The following is a 20,996-nucleotide window of genomic DNA, read 5'->3' as shown; positions in this document are numbered from 1 at the left end:
GTTTCCACTCTGTATCTCTAAAAGTAAAATTAAGCAGTTGCCATTCCAAGCTGTGATGATTCCGGATAGAATGCTTAATATGGTGCATCTGTAAAATTCGTAGGTCATTGGAGACGAGCTGAATTTCGTAAGTTCAGATAGGTTCCTGACCTGACCTGCTTGTGATTGGAGTTTCAGAAATGCACATCAGTAATTCTGTACTGGAAATATGCTGAAAAGTAGTTACCAAGCTGAACTTTGAAACATTTTTATAGCATAATTCCATGGAACTGATGCACTATAATGCTGAGAACTATATTCCTTGTATTACCCTTTGCTCTATCTGTTGTACTTGATTATATTAATGTATTATATACCTGTTTGGAAAGCATGCAAAGCAATTTTTCCCCCTGTGACAACAATAAGCCAAAACCTAAACCCAAGATAAATTCAGCATTTCACAAGCTCAGCTCATTACAGTACAGTCTTGCACCCAAAATGTAGTCGTTTTTGTAATGTAGGAAATAATAGGCTGTGGGCCGAGGAGCTTTTTCGTTCAGGGGAAAAGTTAAATTAAGACCGAACAAAGTGTTCGGGTTTAGGAACTTGGTTGTCATCTATTGGTCGGTACTACAGTGTCCTATTATCAGTTATTTGTGTGTTATAAATGCATTTGTACTTCCGTTAGAGCTCAAGAGCAAAAGATGCATCCAATACCAGTGATGCTGATGTATCTCTCAGTGTCAAGTTGGTGCTTAATTATGAGTCACACCATGGCCCCACAGATTTACTGACTGTTAACTTTGCATCAAAGCCTATAGGGTTTGGCAGCCTTCCAGTATATTGTGCTATTTTTACCTCCTATAATTTTGTCCATCCTCATTTACAATTTGCTGCATCCCAGCTACATCCTGTCCTCTTTTTTTGCTGGAGCCTTCATCCATCAAATTTCTGCACTTTGCACGAGTATTTCTAGATTCCACCTCTAAGCCTTTGCCGATTGGTTTCATAATTTAACCCTATATGTTCCCCGTACCACTTTGAAAGCTAATATGCATTTCCCTGGGTTCAGTATTCAAGATTGAGTACTACACTTGATCTAGAAGGTTACACAAGTTCTATGTAACTGGAGCTGTCAGCACTCCATTACTCCCTGAAACACCATATTTACCTTCTACAGGGCCACTTACTCTCACCGGCAATCCTGCCTCCACCCCCTCCTGGACCAAGTAGCTGCAGGCCAGTGGACCAGCACGGATGCACCGCGCTTCCCCCAAAATCTTTGACGTATCTTATAGACAATAGGTGCAGGATTAAGCCATTCGGCCCTTCGAGCCAGCACCGCCATTCAATGTGATCATGGCTGATCATCCCCAATCAATGCCCCGTTCCTGCCTTCTCCTCATATCCCCTGACTCCACTATCTTTAAGAGACCTATCTAGCTCTCTCTTGAAAGTATCCAGAGAACCGGCCTCCACCGCTCTCTGAGGCAAAGAATTCCACAGACGCACTTCAAATGATGGTGCCAATAAATAAATAAATACATTTCTGCTCATCTCAGTTTTAAATTATCTGTTCTCTTATCCTGTTCTGGACACTCCAGCCAGGAGAAGTGTTTCAACATCCATCGTGCTAGCCTATCTCATTAGATCAGCTTTTGTTCTTCTAGGCTTTGTTGGGAAGTCTTCTTTATTGATCTCTCCTTTTCATAAGATAATCTTATCCCAAGAATCAATTCCAATGCATCTCTGTAACCTTGATTCCAAAGCACGTGTTTCCTCGGGTAAAGAGACTAAAATTGCAAATAACTCTCCAGATGAGGTCTAGCCAATGTGTTGTACAATTTCCACAAAACCTTGTTTGAGAAGGAACTGCAGATGCTGGAAAATCGAAGGCAGACAAAAATGCTGGAGAATCTCAGCGGGTGAGGCAGCATCTATGGAGCGAAGGAAATAGACCTGCTCACCTGCTGCAGCCCTGTTTCCACCCTCACCTAGCTCCTGTACTACTCCACTCACTGTCAGGGAACACGATGTCAGACGGGTGCTCCTGGCAGTGAACCCCAAGAAGGCTACCGGCCCAGATGGAGTCCCTGGTAAGGTGCTCAAAGCGTGCGCCCACCAGCTCACTGCCATCTTCACCAGAATTTTCAACCTCTCCCTGGCCCAGGCAGTTATTCCGTCCTGCCTAAAATCAGCCACAATCGTCCCTGTGCCGAAGAAGTCTACCATCACCAGCCTTAATGACTACCATACTGCCTAGCGATCCCCGCACATTAACATTATCCTTACAATTTACACTTATACCAAGCCAATTAACTTAAAAACCTGAACATCTTTGGAGTGTGGGAGGAAACCGAGTTGAGATCTCGGAGAAAACCCGTGTGGTCACGGGGGAGTGTCACAAATTCCGTACAGACAGCACCCGTAGACAGGATCTGGTACTACATAATCAAAGTGGACCCGTGACATGAGATACAATGCCCTCCTTAATATTTAGGACAAAAACCCACATTTATTTATTTGCCTCTGTACTCCACAATTTGAGATTTGTAATAGAAAAATTCACATGTGGTTGAAGTGCACATTGTCAGATTTTAATAAAGGACATTTTTATACATTTTGGTTTTACCATGTAGAAAATATAGCAATGTCTATACATAGTCACCAGGAGAGGGTGTGGTTTGGGTAGGAAGGGACGAATTGACTAGGGAGTTACGGAGGGAGCCGTCTGCGGAAGGGGAGGAGATGTGAAGATGTGGCCACCTCCAACGGGATCCCACCACTTTCGTCAATTCGTCCCTTCCCACCCAAACCTCCAGGCACTTTCTCTTGCAACCACAGGAAATGCTACACTTGTCGCCTTACCTCCCCCCTTGACTCAATTCAAGGACCCAAGCAGTCTTTCTAGGTGCGGCAGAGATTCATCTGCACATCCTCCAACCTCATCTGGCTCCACCTCTTCATTTCTTCTTCCCACACCCCCCCACCCTCACATCAGTCTGAAGAAGGGTCTTAATCCGAAACATTGCCTATTTCCTTCGCTCCATTGATACTGCCTCACCCGCTGAGTTTCTCCAGCATTTGTGTCTACCTTATATTAGTTGTATATATGGTTGGGATGATTGCACGATTACTAAAATATGTGACAGCTGGAAAATATTTGGGTGCTTGAGCTAACCAAATATTGGCAGTTACATTGTAAGGCAGCAGTTGCTAAGGCAAATAATCGAAGACATCCTGTGGGAATGGTTTTGAACAGGAAATCGTGAGAGAGCATTGATAATCAAAGTACCCCATTGTAAAAGACCATAAAGGAATAAAAAAGGCGCTTGTGATGATGATGGGTTTTAAATGGAGACTGACTAAGCTAAATCTGACTTCTTTGGAAGACTGAGGATATATTGGTATCTAATTAGTACAAAGTCCAGTAAAGCATGAGCACAGATTACTATTTTGAACTTAGTTAAGTTTGTCTGATTTGAAACAGAGGTGATCGTGTAGCCTGAGCACGGACCAATGCAACAGTTTGTGGACTGGTCGCACCTGAGACCTCTAACATGCTGATGGATCATTGAATGCTGCAAGGTCAGTAAAATTGGTTAGCTGAATGTAATGGGAAAATTAGCTTTCAATTCATGCAATGCTGACACCATTACAAGGGGAACGAGGGTGTTTCTCTTGAGTTGTGCTGGGATCAGGCTTCTAGTGTAGTTAGAGAAAACCCAAATAACGCAGGGTGGCAAAACAAAAAATGTTAATGATAACTGGACTTTGTCGAGACGGGACAGAGAATGCAAACATGCAGTAAACCTCCATGTAGAGGCAGATTAGGATAAGATTGCATTACAAGGGCAGCACAGTGGCACGGAAGAGTTGCTGCCTTCCAGTGCCAGAGATCTGGGTTTGATCCTGACTACGGGTGCTGTCTGTACGGAGTTTGCACGATCTCCCTATGAGCGCATGGGTTTCCTCCGGGTGCTCCAATTTCCACCCACACTCCAGAGACATACAGGTTTGTCGGTTAATTGTCTTTGGTAAAATTGTAAATTGTCCCTAGTGTTCACAGGTTATAGGGGTAGAATTAGACCAATTCAGCACATCGAGGCTACTGCGCCATTCCAATCATGGCTGATCTCTGCCTCCTAATTCCATTTTCCTGCCTTCTCCCTATAACCCATGACACCCATTCTAATCAAGAATTTGTCTATCTGCCTTAAAAATATCCACTGACTTGGCCTGCACAGCTCTCTGTGGTAGTGATTAATCACCTCATAATCTCATGTAGGACAGTGCTAGTATACTGGATTCGCTGGTCAGTGCTGATGCAGTGGGCCGGAGGGCCTATTTCTGTGCTGTATCTCAAATCTAAAGTCTAAAAGAAAGATCTTTATATGAATACATGCAGTATTTGTAACATGAATTGATGGGATATATAGAAATACATTTATATCATCAATGGTCATTTATGCTTGCAGAGCAACTCAGGATAGAAATTGCATTTTCTGGGTTACTAAAGTTTGAAAAGAAATAGGCAAAAATAGAAAAGATAGAGTAGCTCGTCTAATAAAATAAAGTAAGGAAAAATGATGTTAACTCAATCAAAGTAGAATCAGTTTGGAGCTCAGAAACGGCAAAAGGCAGAAACACGAGTGGTTGTTGTTTATAGACTCCTTGCACGGTACTGTAGGGCATAGTCAAAAGTTTGTATAACATGAATAATTTAAGTAAGTTGGTTTATTGGCCAAGTATTCACATACAAGGAATTTGCCGTGGTGCTCCGCCCACAAATAACAACATGACATACAGTGACAGTTACGAATCAGACTCAGAAAACACTAAACATTAATAATAATAAAACATTAATGATAAAACACCATTGATCAAGCATGTGAACCAGGAAAATACCAGATCAAAGGGAGGCTACAGATTTTTGGCTGTTGCGTAGAGCAACTGCTCGTGGATAAAAACTGTTTTTATGCCTGGCGGTGGCAGCTTTGACAGTCCGGAGTTGCCTTCCAGAGGGAAGTGATTCAAAGAGTTTGTGGCCAGGGTGAGAGGGGTCAGCGATGATCCTGCCCGCTCGCTTCCTGGCCCTTGCAGTGTACAGTTCATCAATGGAGGTTTGGTTGCAGCCAATAATCGTCTCTGCTGATCGGACGATTTGCTGCAGCCTCCAGGTGTCGTGCTTGGTGGCGGAGCCAAACCAGACCATGATGGAGAAGGTGAGAACAGACTCTATGATGGCCGTGTAGAAATGGACCATCATTGCCTGTGGCAGATTGTGCTTCCTCAGCTGCCGCAGGAAGTACATCCTCTGTTGTGCCTTTTTGACTTTGGAGTCGATGGTAGCCCCCCACTTAAGGACCTTGGCAATGATGGTTCCCAGGAACTTAAAAGACTCCACAGATGTGACTGTTATCGAAGGGAATTTTAATCCACATATAGATTGGAAAAATCATCTTAGCAGTAATAGCAGGAAAGATACATTTATGGAGAATACAAGAACTGGCTTCAGTATGTGGGAAACTAATTAGGAAACAGGATTTTAGATTCTGCATGATGCACTGAGAACAGTTAGTAATCGTGTACTTAATGGACCATGAGCGAAAGGTGATCAAAACATGATAGAATTGCATGTTTAAGATTGGAAAGTAATTTAATCTGAATTTGGGGTATTAAATTTAATCACAGCAAACTATGGTATGAGATGGCGAGAATAGATTCAGAGGCTGTATTAAAATATACAACAGCAGGCAATCACTTGGTTATCACTGAATAGTTTACAACAGACATATATTCTAGTAAGGATCAAAAACCCAGCAGGAGAACTTGTTCAACAAGAAGTTAGAGATGGTATTAGAGAAAATAATAAAGCTTGTAATATTGCTAAACAGAGCAGTCTTTATAGATGAGAAGAAAGGCAATTTACAAGAATATCTATTGTGCACCATTAAACAGATGATATAAAAGTAATAAAATAGACTATAAATGTAAACAAAAAGATGAAATCAGCAAAAGTTAATCTGAGTCTCCTTTGGACCGTGATAGGAGAAGGTATATTGGACGTGATATTAAATTAAATTATATTATAAGGAAATGTCAGAGAAATTAAACATATCTTGCAACAAAATCAAGGTGCTGGCTGTACACAGCAGATCAGGCAGCATCTGTGGAGAAACAATCCATTGACATTTCACATCAATGATCCTTGTAATCCACCTCTTGATTATTCTGTGTGGGAAGGAACTGCAGATGCTGGTTGACACCGAAGATAGACGCAAATTGCTGGAGCAACTCGGCAGTCAGGTAGCTTGACCCGCTGAGTTACTCCAGCATTTTGCGGTTATCTAGATTATTCTGCCTTCATTTTCTCGGGCCCCATCTCCCTTGCCGGCCACACACTTTGCCATGTTTTTATTTCCCATTCTCTGAATGATCAGTTCTCAGCAGCAGCAGCAGCCTCTGCCACTCCAGCCCATCTCCTTTCTCAGGAATTCTGAGCTTGACATGACATGAATTCTTCTTCCATTGCCTTTGCCTTTGCTAGGCATCTTCATCCCCATACTGTTGACTCTCTCACCTCACTTCAGAACGGCACTGAAGCATGGTGACTCTTACTGTGATGATTCCAGAAGAGGATCTACAATCATCCATTACAGTTGCTCCACTCTGTTAAATCGCTATTCCATTTGAAATCTATAGTCGGAGGGTGGTGAATCTGTGGAGTTCACAGAAGGCTGTGGAGGCCAAGTCAATGGATATTTTTATGGTGGAGATTGATAGATTCTTGATTAGTACATGTGTCAGGGGTTATTGGAAGAAGGCATGGGAATGGGGTTGAGACGGAAAGATCGATTGAAGGGCGTAGACTGTGCCGAATGGCCTAATTCTGTTCCCATAACATGAACTTTATCAGTTTAAAAACTACCTTCTGTATTCTAGAATTTTACCTGTTGTACTTGTGAATGGCTTGACTGTATTTATATATACAGGTGCACAACCTTTTATCCGAAGATCCAAATAACGAAAACCTCCGAATAGCGACATTTTTTCGGTCCTTGAAGAAAGGTTCTTGAAAACGTTCACCGAGGGCGGCCCGCAGAGGTGACAGCGGAACCTCCGGTCGGTCCTCGAAGAAAGGGGAACTAAATCCCCATTCATAAAAGAGAAGGTGAGGGTATATTGCGCGGGAGGGTTAATAATTGACAATATGCTGCTACCTGCCAGCTGCATTAAAAAGTTCCTACGGTAGACTCACGATACACAGTGTATCGTGAGTCTTGCGTGGGGACCTTTTAACTCAGCGGGCAGGCAGCAGTAGATTGTCGCTCCCTTCAGTTTCACCCCACCTACACCCCTCTGCTTCCCGGCCATGTGTGTGACCCCTTCCCTCCCCTCTCCAGCTCCCCGCTCATTGCACCGGCGCGGGGGCTTTGTACTGTCTTCACGTCGCGATGCTAGCAGCACAGTGCCAGTCACCGGAGACGTCAGGACCAACGGGACACCGACCCCCAGGCCCACTGCAAGCACGGAGATCCCAGATCAGCAACTCCAGCCCAGCCCCGTTCCAACTCCAGAGGAACACGCTCCCCGTATGGGCAGAAGCTGATGGTGTGCAAGGGGTACGTCTTGTTCTTGGGGGGGCGCAACTCGGGCTGTGGGCAAACTGCCACTTGTCGCCGTAGTGGCCCATCGGGGAGCGGATTCCTCTGGAGTTGGAGGGGGAGGGGGGTATTGTGCTGTTTGATCGCCCCCTGCTATCCCAGGGACAGGGAGACACAGCGGCGTTTTAGACTGGTGGGCAATCACTTCCAAAGTTCTGCCGACACAGTCAGTACACCTCTCCTACACTGCATTTCATACAAACATTTATTCTGCATGAAAAAACGACATTGAAGACTCAAACTCGCGACCGAGTAACTGCCGGGATCAAGGCGCAAACTCGCGACCTTGCGGATATGAGCCGAGCACTCTACCACTGAGCCAGCCATTAAAATCTACGCTAAAAAAATTCCATTCCGAAGACCGACAAATTCTGAATTACGAAAAGTGTCTGGTCCCAAGGCTGTCGGATAAAAGGTTGTGCACCTGTAGTATTATCTGATTTAATTGAATAGCATGCAGACAAAAGCTATTAACTGTATCACTCAATACACGTGGCAAAAATAAACCAATACCAATACTATTTCTTGATCCAACTAGAAATCTCCTTCCAACCTCTCCAAATGACTAGATGTATTTATCCTTGTCAATGCACTGTTAACTACCTCCATTTTCCTCCCATCTTTACTCTTAATGCAACCCCTCTGCACCCATAGCATTTTAGTTTTACTTTTGTTTATTCTCACGTGTACCGATGTACAGTGAAAACATTTGTTGTGTGCCAACCAGTCAGCAGAAAAATGATACATGATTACAATCAAGCCATTCGCAGTGTACAGATACATGATAAATGGAATAGCGTTTAGTGCAAGGTAACGTCCAAGTAAATATTGTCTGAGGACCCCCAATGAGGTAGATAGTAGCTCAGGATTGCTTTCTAGTTGTTGGTAGGATGGCTCTGTTGCCTGATTACAGGTGGGAAGAAACTGTCCCTGAATCTGGAGATGTGCGTTTTCACACTTCTGTACCTCTTGCTTGACTGGAGGGGAGAAGAGGGAGTGACCAGGGTCCTTGATTATGTACTGTGTACACTATAGATTAATCCCAACATAGTCAACAAAACTGTTGATGATGGCAGTGGCATTGTGGTTTGGCTAAGAGCCGTCTACCTTGCAGCTATCTGGAATTCTACTCTACTCTACTCTCTTCAGTTCTGTGTTCACAAACTGTCGAATGTAAGAATTTAATCGTTCTGTTTCAGGATATATGACCACACTCTTGACCTCCCGCTGCACCATGACCTCGCATCGGCCCAATTAATCCTTATCGTCACTGACCTCGCTTCCACTCGACATCACCCTCCACAGCCATTAGCTTTGAAGTTCCCTTAATCCTGCGCAGTCCACTTGCACATCCTTTCCAACATCCACAAAGAGGTCTTACGGAACGTAACTTTTCCTTTCATTTCTGATGAAGGTCATTCACTAGATGAGTCTTTCCGCAGTTGCTGGTTCACCTGTGGAAATAATAAACCCATATCAGTTTTTAATTTCAGATTTCACTCCTACTATTTCACTTCACCCACAGGGGATTGATTCTTTGTACCCAAGAAGGCTTTGGAATCTGTGGATGAAATCTTCAAGACAGACGTCGATACATTTTTTGAATATGAAGGGAATTCAAGAATACACGGTAGATACAGGCAAATGGTGCTGCAGTACAAGATCAGCTATTATTTTAATAAATATTAGAAGGGCATGAGAGGCTAAATGGCGTGTTGGTACATCTGTTTTTTACGATGCATATTTGCCAATTCCTGTGGTCTTGTAGCCCAAGATATTTATGAGGGTGTTGCCAAGACTCGAGGGCCTGAGCTGTAGGGAGAGGTTGGGCATGCAAAGAACACGTGGCTGAGGGGTGATCTTATAGAGGTGTATAAAATCTTGAGGGGAATTGATTGAGTGAATGCATATTCTTTTACCCAGGATAGGTGAATCAAAAATCAGACAACATGTTTAAGGTGAGAGGGGAAAGATTTAATAGGAACCTGAGGAGCAATGCTTTCATTCAGAGGGTAGGGGAATATGGAACAAGCTGCCAGAGGAGGTAGCTGAGGCAAGTATTGTGACAGCATTAAAAAACCCCACTTGGATAGGTAGATGGATTGGATTGGTTTAGAGGGACATGGGCCAAACGCAGGCAAATGGGACATGTTTAGATGGAGCATCTTGGGCGGCAGGAATGAGTTGGACCGAAAGGCCTTTTTCTGTGTTTTAAGACTATGACTAAGAGAGGGACGTTTGTTAAGTGTTTAATAAGAGAAGGAATTAGTGAAAAAAAACTATTGTGTTAATAATAGGAAAACTACCTGACATTATGACAAGAAAACAATAAAAAACTATAATCTAATGAAGCCAATCGTGAGGAATTGGGGCTTGAACTTGGCGTTCAACTGTTTGGTTGCTGCTGTGATCCCGGTTGATGATGAATAAGAATAAGAACTTAAGTTGTCATATAGAGTTCACATAGTAATTCAATTTCTATATCAGTTGTGTATCAGTTGTGTTATCTTTACTGGTATCTTTAATATAAAGTTATCACACTGGATGAAAGTCTATGTTTAATTCCTCTTAACATTTTAACAATCCAGAATGATGCAGGGGGTTGTTTAAATATAGGCTGCTCCTCAAGTCCTCAATACTAGGTATTATGGGACCAGTTTGTCCTATGAGACCTCGATAAGAGCCGGAGGAGGTAGTTGAGGCAGGTGCTAAAGGGCCTGTCCCACTGTACGAGGTAATTCAAGAGTTCTCCCGAGTTTTCCCCTGATTCCAATTCGGAGAATGTCCGTAGTGAGTCCGTAGGAGTTCGTGGATGCCTCATAGCGACTCGTACGAGTAAAAAGTAACAATTTTTTTCATCACAAGTATTTTTTTACTCGTGGTCATTTCTCACAGTGTTGAAAAAACGTCACGAGTTTACCAGATTTCCCGAGTACCTACCGTTACTCGTATGAGCCGCTATGAGACATCCACAAACTCCTACGGACATTCTCCGAGTTCGAATCGGGAGGGGAAACCTCGTACAGTGGGACAGGCCCTTTAATGCACAGAGTATCTCATCCAGAGTAGAGGAATCAAGAACCAGAAGACAGGTTTAAGGTTAGTGGGGAAAGATTTAGTAGGAACATGAGGGGTAATATTTTTACACACAGGGTGGTGGGTATATGGAACGAGCTGCCGGAGGAGGCAGTTGAGGCAGGTACTATCGCAACGATTTAAGAAACATTTCGACAGGTATATGGATAGGACAGGTTTAGAGGGATATTGGCCAAACGCAGGCATGTGAAACTATGTTGCTGGGTCATGTTGGTCTGTGTGGACAAGTGGGCCGAAGGACCTGTTTCCCTGCTGTATGACTATGACTTTAAGTGAGCATATTGCAGGGACCACTGTAAACAGCTCAACTCCTGGTATCTGTTTGCATTATTAGTAAAGAGCTTGTTTATAGACTCCACCTGTTATGAATGCCAACCAATTGATTGCAACATTATTTTCATTCCCTCTGTCTTAAGACTATCGAATTATTAAGTGTGACAAGTGCTTTGTTCAGAAGGATTGCCCTGAGCTACCGCCTCACTCCCATATTAACTGAGTGCTGGAACACAACCCTGTTGCAATGTTGAAGTGAATTGCACCGTTAACATATTAGCAGTTTAGTGGTTCACAATTATGCCTTTGGATCTTCTGGGCTACTTGACCGAGGAATTCTATTTTTCTAAGTTTCTCTGCGTGATTATTCTGAAGGCTCATTGAACAAAAGGTCAGTCTTGTTATGTCGTTTGATACACAAAAGGAAACAAAGTGCTGGGGTAGCTCAGTAGGTCAGGTAGCATAGACACAAAATGCTGGAGTAACTCAGCAGGACAAGCAGCATCTCTGGAGAACATGGGTCGAGGGTTGAGATCCGTCTCCAGAGATGCTGCCTGACCAGCTGAGTTACTCCAGCATTTTGTGTCCTTTGATGTAGTAATCAGCATCTGCACTACCTCGTCTCTATATTATTTATTTTGGGGTGTGGATTGTATGAAATTCTCAAATCTGAGTAATCAATGAAAAGCATTTTTTAAATTTTATTCTCTCTACTCATAATCGCCCGTATCCTTCATTTTCTACTTATTAAATTAAAAAAACAATCCCATTTTTCTTTATTTACAAGTTAAAGTAAATTTGAGTAACAGAATGAATAGTTTTGATCTGCAATTATTTACTAAGCCTGTTTTCTTTTCCTAACCTCATGGTTGGGTTTAATGGTGGCTTGGTGACATCAAGCCTTGCATCAGTCAGTATTGTTTTTCACAGTATGACTAAGTTTTAAATATAGTTTATCAGATCCTTTTGTTTTTACTTAGCCATCTGTCTAGTCCTGCCAGCTTTGTCCATTTTATTTAGATATGAAAAAGCTTCCAGCCCACTGAATCTACACCAACTAACGATCTCAATACATTAGCTCTATCCTATACACAGAGGAAAATTTACAATCTTTACCCATGCCAGTTAACCTACAAACCTGTACGTCTTTGGAGTATGGGAGGAAACTGGAGGACCCCGGAGAAACCCCAAGTGGTCACGGGGAGAACGTTCAAACTCCGTACAGACAGCACATGTAGCGCCACCGTGCATAGACTAGTCCTGTGTTTGGCCCAAAGCTTCCCAAACAATTCCTATCCATATATGTGTCCAAATCCCATCGAAAGGCCATAATTGTAACTGCTTCTATATCTTGCTCTGGCAGCTAAATATGGTCTACTCTGTGAGTTAAAAAGATGCCCCTGATGTTTCTCTTAAATCTCTCCCCTGTCACTTTAAAACTACGGCCTCCTGTTTTAGAAGTCTCCACCCGTGTGAAAAAACTGATTAGTGTTAACTTTATTCATGCCCCTCACGATCTCGTACACCTCACAAAGTCACCCCTTGGCCTCTCTCCCTCCAAAGAAAAAGGTTCTTGCCTATCCAACCTCCCCCTATAATGCAAGCCCACATGACATCCTGGCGACTCTCTTCTGACTACTTTCCAACTTACTGGCATCCTTCCTATGCTGGGTGACAGAACTGCACACATTATTTCACGTGTGACCTCACCAACTACATGTACTGCTGTATCATAATATCCCAACTTTTGTACCCTAAAGTGCTTCATTTACTGAGGTGTCTGACCCTCACTACCATAGCTTGCTATCATCACTGTAATATAATTGAAAAAGTTACCCCTCGTGTTCCTGTTAAATTATGTCAGATAAGGGAAATATCAGGTCGAAAGGGTCTCAAACATCAACGATCCATGTTCTCCAAAGATGCTGCCGGACCTACACCCATTCCAGCATTTTGTGTCCTTTTGTGTATTAACCAGCATCTACAATATTTTATTTCTTCGTATATAATAGGTACTTCTGCTGTAACAAAATAGTTACATTCCTAAGAAATCCCCAGTTACCAAAAACCTCATTATAAAACAGTTGTCTTAATGGAGAAACGGGACCAGAGTGTTTCAGATTTGCATTATCAAAGTTATTTTTCCCCACAGTATTTACAAAAATAAAGGTATTTTTTGTCATTTTACTTTTGGTACTGCAAGTTTAAAATTCTATAGGCTGTATGTAACATTGCCTAATAGAGTTTCAGTGCACAAATGTCAACAGTCAGGATTCGAGTTAGGATCCCAACTCGAAACGTCACTTCTCCATGTTCTCCAGAGGTGCTGCCTGACCGGCTGAGTTACTCCAGCACTTTGTGTTCTTTTGTGTAAGCCACCACCTGCAGTACCTAGTTTCTACATGTCAGTATAAGTGATCGCTTGTCAATTTTAAATAGCCACCCATGGTGAAAGTCTTAGCTGTGATTCGTAAGAGACAATGGTGTCTGATCACTGCCAGGAGGTTATATAGAAATGAGCAACAACACCTCTATTAGCCTTTCACTAGTAGAAAAATTGCTTCTGCTCTTAGTTATCTCATCATGTTCAGAATACCCACAAATTGATTCATGTGAAGATTGCTTAAAAATACAATTTAGCAAGTCGAGACGGTAGGTTGATTTCCAAACGAGCTTTATTGCAAAAATGGTGAAAACAACGGTAATCTTGTGACAGCTAAATACTCGTGTGCTACTACCACAACAGTGGTTAACCGAATGAATAGGCTTGCCCAGAAAAATGCGCGAAAACAATCCCCTCCCCACGGTCATGTGACCGAGATAGCCAACCGCAGGGTTCAACTACCCACAGGCACCAGCAGGTGTCGCTTCAGGACCCCCCCCAGAACCCGAGGTACGGAACTGAGTGGGGACCTGAACGGAACGACCAGAACGTGTGGTCAGCGAAGGCGGGGCGGGCATAACATGGGCGACCGGCGAAACAAGGCCGGGATCAGGCAACGTTGGCGGAAATAACAGGGGCGGGGGAAACAGGTACACTTAGTACGGGTGGAACGACCGGTGGATGACCGGTGCATCACGGCGAGTCATGCAACTGCCCCGTATATCCACGACGAGGGAGAAGGCACGCAGGAAATCGGTTCCCAGGAGCGGCTGAACGATGTCCACCACGATAAACGTCCACTCGTATGAGCGGGAGTCGAAGGTAAGTGAAAGGGTCTGCGTACCGTACGTTCGGATGGTGCTCCCGTTGATGGCTGTGAGCACGGGGCACCGCTTACCAGCACGAGTGTCGCGCCCGGTCAGAGGGACGATGCTGACAATTGCACCAGAGTCAACGGGAAAATGGCGGCCAGAGTGGCGGTCGGGGATGTAGAGGCGGTTGTTCGGGCCGATCGTGATCGCCTCTACAGATGATCGGCCGAGGCATTTTCCTGAAATGCACAGGGCTGGCGGCAGTGTCAGGCCTCTGCGCAGCATTGGAGATGATAGAAAAACTAACTACCGCGAGTCCCGGATCGCTGCTGTGGTTCCGCGCTGGCTCGTGGGTTGGGCCTCGTCGCGGTCACGCTGAGGCGAAGGGCGCGATGGTGCAGACACACGGTTAATGAGCTGCAGAGGATCGGCAAAAGTCGGCACCTGCAAGCATGAGGCGGACATCGTCCGGCATCTGTTCTAAGAATGCCTGCTTGAACAGCAGGCACGGGCGTTGGCCGACAATTAAGGCGAGCATCTCGGCCATTGTGATCTCCCAAGCCATCCTTATGCAGAAGGCGGGCAGGGTGGTCCCGGTGGCTGAGCCCGAAAGTGTGAAGGAAGAGGGCCTTGAGGCCTTCGTACTTATCGGTCGTGGGTGGGTTCTGCAGGAAAGGCAGCAGACAGGACGCTGACTCCTGCGTAAGGGTCCCTATGACAAGGAAATAGTTGGTCTCGTCAAGGACAATACGGCGCAGGTGGAACTGCGCCTCCACGTGCGCGAACCACACTTGAAGCTGTTCAGGCCAGAACACCGGCAGCTTGAAGCTGACGGCGTTCCGATGGGCGTCGGGAACGGCATCGGGAACAGCGGCGTCCTGCATATCTGCGTCCAATATCAATTGGGCGTGTCGGGGTCACCAGTTTAGCGAGTCGAGATGGTAGGTTGATTTCCAAATTAGCTTTATTGCGAAAGTGGTGAAAACAACGGTAATCTTGTGACTGCTAAATACAATGCTACAACCACAACGGTGGTTAACCGAATGAATGGGCATGCCCAGAAAAGTGCGGGAAAGCAAATCCCTCCCCACGGTCACGTGACCGAGGTAGCCAACCGCAGGGTTCGACTACTCACAGGCACCAGCAGGTGCCGCTTCAACAATTGAATTCAAAATACTCTCAGTTTTGTTAATAATATCCACAGCAGGACATTAAGGGGCAGAGTCTAGTGGGGACTCTGCCCCTTAATATATTATTCTGTGCAAAGTTTATCTTTGGGGAACAAATATATTTAGCTGTGCAAATAGGTTACCGATAAAATAAGGAGACTTTTCCTTTGCTGGTTCTCCAGATAGCACTAGAGATTTACTGTAATGTATTTGGATTGGAGCCTTTACTGAGTTACTGGGAAGCTGTAACCATGGTAATTAAAAGTCAAGGGTGTTTTATTGTCATGTCGCAGACAGAACAATTAAATTCTTATTAGCAGCAACACAACAGAATATGTAAACATAGTACTCTTTAAACAATATAATAAATGAGAAAAAAAGTTTTGTGTGTGTGTGTGTGTGCAGATATACATAATATATATACACGTGCACATGCACAGAAAACAATAATAGTGCAAAAAGACAAAAGCAATACCCAACCTATGTAGTTCAGAGTTTATTTGAGTTTAATAGCTGAATGGCTGTAGCGAAGCAGCTGTTCCTGAACCTGGACGTTACATTTGCAGACTCTTCTCTTCTTCCCAATGGCAGGAGTGAAATGAGCGTGGGGCCAGGGTGGTGTGGGTCTCTGATGATGCTGGCTGCCCTTTTGAGGCAGCGACTCCTGTAAATCTTTTCGATGGTGGGGAGGTCAGAATTATGTTCTGTGCACTGAAGCTCCTGAACAAATATGGATGTTTCATTCTAATAGCAAGACACACCACAATATAGTGCACACATCTTATTTCCAATGATGATTTCTGTTTTCTTTATCAATTCCATTTTCTATATCCATTTTATTTTACAAGGTAAGTTGTCCATGTGCTTTCCCTCTAAAATTAAGTGTGTGAGTGCACTTTCCATGTATGCATTGTATTGCAGATTTGGTCTTCCTTAATTTGTTTGACCACCAAATGTATGCTTGCATCAGATGATGTATTAATGCTTTTGAAGTGGAAATCCTCTTGGCTCCACTCACCACCATTCTGGGACTCTTCAACATTGGGGAAATAGATCATGCAGCACTCCTGCATCTTTAGGTATAACCTTGCAATGACCTTGTGATTCCCACAGACAATTACAACTTCATTTGCAAATGCCTCTTTGAACAAAGGATTTTGCGGGCCTCCCCTCTTTCCCAGTGTTCTTTCTCCCACCCACACAGTCCGCTTGAGCAAGGATCCTGGCACAAACAGCATCTATCCACGTTCTCCAGAGATGCTGCCTGACCCGCTGAGTTACTCCAGCATTTTGTCCTTTTTTGATTACTTTACCAGGTTCCATTATTGACTCAGAAATTTGCCAATTGTTTTGGTATCTTGCTCTGTCCCTTCTAGACTATACTGCATCGAGTTCAATTATAAGCCAAGACAGCAGTACATTAACAGCTCTGCTGGAGTAAAGCTCGCAGCAGTGTGATATATTGCATCGAAGAAAGTGAGAAAAGCAATGAATCACTGGGAAGCTCGAGTAACCTTGGAACATCTGCTTCCTTGAGAGCTTTCATCACATCAGCGGATCTCTCTGTTACTCCATTGGAAAATAGATGATGTGGAGCATTTGGTTGACATTTGATACTATTACAGCTTATGAAGCTCAAATATTTGCAAAGTACATTCAGAAATTAAATCTGCCAATGTTACGAGGTGGCACATTGATACAGTGGTAGAGTTGCTGACTTAAAGCAACAGAGATCCATGTTTGATCCTGACTATAGGTGTTGTCTGTACGGAGTTTGTGCGTTTACCCTGTGACCGCGTGGGTTTTCTCTGGGTGCTCCAGTTTCCTCCCACACTCCAAAAGCAAGCTAGTTTGTAAGTTAATTGGCTTCGGTAAAATTGTAAATTGTCCCTAATGTGTAGGATAATACTTGTATGGAGGGGGATCGTTGGTCAGGGCAGACTCAATGGGCAGAAGGACCCGTTTCCACGCTGTATCTCTAAAGTCTAAATATTCAACATGAAGCAAAGATTCACCAGCAAGGATGAATTTTCTTCCATGATTGTTCTGCTATTGTACAAGTACCTCTTCATAAGGTTAATTGGCATCGGTAAAAATTGAAAATTGTCCCTACTGTATAGGATAATGCTAGTGCAGGCGGTTTTCACTGGTCGGCACGGTTTTTATTGGCCGAAGGGCCTGTTCCCGCTCTGTCTAACCTCTAAAGTCCAAAGTCTAAGAGACTCTCTGACAGTGAGCTGCATCTTCCCAGGAATGAACAGAGGGAGCTCAGTCCATCTTGGATTCCAGCCACAGCAGCCACCATATGGTTACACTGCAGAGTTGGCAGAGACCTGGCAGTCCGCCACCGTTGCCCACGCTGAGTTTTTGACGCAGTGGACTTAAAAATAGCTTCATTTTTCCTGTAAAATGCCCAGTGTCAAATGATCATTTGTGCAAAATGCACAGTGAGCCCGCCTTGGCAAGTTTGATGGAATGTGTCCAGTTTGTAAAGTAAGGTGCGATCATTGAAATCGATCAGTCGAGAACCAGGTGTACATTTAACTTTGCTCAGTATTAGCAAAACACCCTCCACAGCTTTAGCTTTCCCAGTGAAAACTGCACCCCATAATATTACAGGACCACGAACTTCCAAGGAAAGTAGACTCTTTCTAAGCTGCAATTTAAAATGTATAAATAGGTGGGATTTAAACCTGCTAGTGTCAGTGGCTTTTGTTTTGTTGCTTGTCGCTTATTGCCATTCTATCAACAACTGGAGAGCAGTCCTGAGCTACTATCTACCTCATTGGAAACTCTCAGACTATCTTTAACCTGTTCAGTGCCACATATGAGTATACTCTGGCCAGAGTATACAAGTGAAAACAAATCTTGGCAGTGAACAGGTTAATTGGGCTGTACTGGACTTTATCTTGCACTAAATGTTATTCCCATTATCATGTATCTGTGCACTGTGGATAGGGTTGCCAACTTTCTCACTCCCAAATAAGGGCCAAAAGGTCAAAATAAGGGACAAATTCCCGGCAGCAATTCGTTGACTGACTCGGCTATGGCTGGGTGAATGATGAGTTGGCCCGGGTGCTGGACTGCACACAAAGCCGAGCCAGTGGGCCAGCTGAGGAGTGTTGGCTTGCACGCCAGACTTTGCATGCGACGTCGCACATCCCGGGCCAAAATTCCTCAGCTGGCCCACCGGCTGGGCTTTGTGTTCTGTTGCACGCAAAGTCCAGCACCCCATCCAACTCATGAACCGATGATCGGGCATGAGAAGGAGCGGTGATGTTGTCGGCAGTAAGCGAAGGTCGGACAGCTGGCCGGGCTGCTGCTCGACGGGGCCATGGGCGAGGCTCTGCTGTCGCACTCCATGGGCTGCACTACGTCGGGACGGGTGAGGCGGGGCAAAACGCGGCGCTCCAACCCGATAGTCCCCTCTACCTGAGTAGTAGCAGTCAAATACGGGACAAGGGCAGTCCCGTACGGGACAAACCTATTTAGCCCAATACACTGGATGTCCCGGCTAATACGGGACAGTTGGCAACGATAACTGTGGATGACTCCACTGTTATTGTGCATTGCCTTTCCGCTGATTGGATAGCACATGACAAAAGCTGTACTTCAGTACACGTGACAATAAACTAAACTATACAGTCACTTGCTGTAGCTCTTCATAAGTCAAATGTAATGGGCTATTTTAAGCCCATTGGAAGAGTCATAGTAATATAGTGTGAAAGGCCCTTCAGGCCAACTTGCCCACACCGACCAACATGTCCCATCTGCACTAGTCAAACCCCGCCTCAACTACCTCCTCTGGCAGCTCGTTTCATACACCCACCACCCTTTGTGTAAAAAATAAAATTATCCCTGAGACCCCTATTAAAGAAAATTACAAAAAGGTTTTATTTAATGTTGGGGTTTACTAATTGCACCAAGAAACTTATAAAAATGCCTCCAAGTTGTAACTGTAATAATTTAATTCTGTCGAAGTGATTTGTAATGCACATACAATGGCTCTGTGCAGAGGCTCTTGCTTGTTGCAATGAATGATCCAATTTGTCATAGCTGATAGTAGAGCTAATAGAAGGGCATTGTAAGTGGCAGACCTAATAGACAGTTTGGAGCACAGTCTGGTTTTGTTTTCAGATAGATGATCTTGAGTGATTGTGGTTATACCACTACCATCATTTATAGCAGTGTTTTATGACTGTTAATATGCTGAATTTGTGTAACATGTGCAACAAGATGCCAGGCATCAAAATTCAGCAGCATGACAAATTATACAGATGGATTTAATTTCAAACTTTTCCCATTATAGTTGGTTAATGTGTAATCCTACAATTTAGTGGCCTGTCCTTTTGTCCTTGTTACAGAGCAATGCATTTCAAATGCCTTGAATTCATTTTGATAGTAATGGGGGACATTTTATGGAGTTTACAATTAATATTTTTGCATTATTTCTTTCATGTTTTCTCATGCCCACTAATTTTCTCCCTTCTGCTCCGCAATTTGAAAATGTGGAAGCTTTCTGTGTTCCAGTGTGTCCTTCAAATGTCCTCCTTTCATGTGCGAGTCTTCTCCACACATCTTAATAGGCTGGCCAATGATGGGACATCTAAGCTGAATCATGCTGGCAAATGCTCACTTGCAGCTCGGACTACTCAATGACCAGCAGTCGTGTTTGAAATTCCTCTTGTCTATTCAAAGCTTCTGAGGCCGACTGTGATAAGTAACATTTGTAGTTGTGAATAAATCCTATATTAGTCCTTGCCTTTCCAGTATCAGAGATGCTTGCCAAAATGAAAATTACTTTTGTGAGTTTCTTTCTAGTACTTCAGTTCAACCAGTTCTTCATGTTGTATTGTGCAGAATGGTTAATTCATCTGTTAAAGAACTTGTACAGTTAGGTTTATTATTGTCACGTGCACTGGGGTACAGTTAATAGCTTTGTTTTCCAATAAGATCAGATAATACTTAACATAAATATGATGAAGTTCAACTCAAGTACAATAGGTAAAGAAAAAGGGAGGTGACAGTGTGCTCAGCAGCTACAGTTCTCAGCAATGTAGCGCAAAAGAGACTATGTCCAATGTCTGCAATGGGGCAGAGGTGAATCTTATAATACCCAAGCACTTGAAGGAACGTCCAGAAGCCTGATAACAGAGGGGAAGCAGCTGTTCTTCTCTAGTTGTGCACTGTTTCTTCATGTACATAAGCTATTTACAAGTACAAACTGTATTCACAAAATCTACATAAAAATATTGAAGTATAAAATGTTACTGAACAAGTTAACTTGTTTGGTACACAAATGTCTTGAGCATTTGACTATAGAGATACAGTATGGAAACAGGCCCTTCGTCCCACCGAGTCTGCACCGACCAGTGATCACCCCGTACACTAACACTATCCTACACACGAGGGACTATTTACAACAGAAACAAATTGAACTACAAACCTGTGCATATTTGGAGTTAACTGGTAACTTGCACTTGCGGTGGAAACAATTTATACGATTAGAACAGCTTTGAGATTAAAAGCTCTTCAGATCACTTTGGCCATTTAGCACCAATTAAAATACGTTCATTTTAATTTTTTGATTTGGATTATTATGTACATAATTAATCAC

At 43.7% G+C, this 20,996-nt stretch overlaps 2 protein-coding genes across 3 annotated transcripts in view; one reads left to right on the top strand and one right to left on the bottom strand.

The window, feature by feature from the left end:
* Nucleotides 1-20,996, top strand: part of slc25a22a (solute carrier family 25 member 22a) — a 113,423-nt gene that overhangs the window by 22,258 nt on the left and 70,169 nt on the right. The window contains exon 1 of one of the 2 annotated variants that reach the window (XM_055649684.1): nt 3,085-3,567. The exons of the other annotated variant lie outside the window; for it this stretch is intronic. The gene's annotated coding sequence lies outside the window, so the exon portion shown is untranslated. Of the gene's footprint in view, nt 1-3,084; nt 3,568-20,996 lie in introns of those variants that run through there. 2 annotated transcript variants of the gene reach the window in all.
* rplp2l (ribosomal protein, large P2, like) overlaps nt 1-20,996 on the bottom strand; it is a 140,762-nt gene that overhangs the window by 91,026 nt on the left and 28,740 nt on the right. The gene's annotated exons all lie outside the window — the stretch shown is intronic.

Source organism: Leucoraja erinacea, chromosome 18 (assembly GCF_028641065.1).
Source record: "Leucoraja erinacea ecotype New England chromosome 18, Leri_hhj_1, whole genome shotgun sequence".
Taxonomy (NCBI): domain Eukaryota; kingdom Metazoa; phylum Chordata; class Chondrichthyes; order Rajiformes; family Rajidae; genus Leucoraja; species Leucoraja erinaceus.
Note: the sequence above shows the minus strand (reverse complement) of the source record. Positions and strands in the feature narration are given on the sequence as shown.